The sequence below is a fragment of the Carlito syrichta genome, unplaced genomic scaffold, assembly GCF_000164805.1.
Source record: "Carlito syrichta isolate Samal-C Ts95f unplaced genomic scaffold, Tarsius_syrichta-2.0.1 Scaffold307224, whole genome shotgun sequence".
NCBI classification, from domain to species: Eukaryota; Metazoa; Chordata; class Mammalia; order Primates; family Tarsiidae; genus Carlito; species Carlito syrichta.
In genome coordinates this window covers 250,996-251,568 of record NW_007251320.1, presented here as the reverse complement: position 1 = coordinate 251,568, position 573 = coordinate 250,996, and the positions used below count along the sequence as shown (strand labels likewise).

Sequence of the window (573 nt, the reverse complement as noted above, 5' to 3'; positions counted from 1 at the left end):
CAGGCAATTCACTCACCTTGGCCTCCCAAAGCGTGGGATTACAGGCTGAGCCACCGAGCCGCCCGAGGAGCCATCTTAGTAGGGGCTCTTGGAGGGGACTCAGACAATATCAGGCCGGCTGGAGGAGACAGTTCCTGCCTTCATTTTGCCCCTACTCCAGCCTCCTTGCATCCCACTGGAGGCTGTGCCTCTGAGAATGCCCTGGAGGAGGAACAGTATCCAGCCTGAGGCCTAACACTCCCCTCCCCCAACACACACATGTAGATGCCTGGGTGAGGTAGATGGGAAGAGGGAAAGAAGTTAAATCCCCTGGGGGCTGGGGATGGAAGACAGCCCAAGGAAGCCTGGGGTTGAGGCTACAGCTTTAGGGTGAGCCTTATCTGAGCAAAAGTTGTCTCAGATCTAGAAAGAAGGTTTGAGGTGAGAAGACCAGCCCCCTGCCGGCAAGGTGGCTCACACCTGTAATCCCAGTGCTTTGGAGGAGGTAGGAGGATGGCCTGAGTCCAGGGGTTTGAGACCCACCTGGGCAACTTGGTGAGACCTCATCTCTACAATAAATTAAAAAATTAGCCG

General features: G+C 55.3%; 1 protein-coding gene across 1 annotated transcript in view; it reads left to right on the top strand.

Moving 5' to 3' along the window:
- LMAN1L (lectin, mannose binding 1 like) overlaps window positions 1-573 on the top strand; it is a 16,926-nt gene that overhangs the window by 11,896 nt on the left and 4,457 nt on the right. The window lies entirely within an intron of this gene.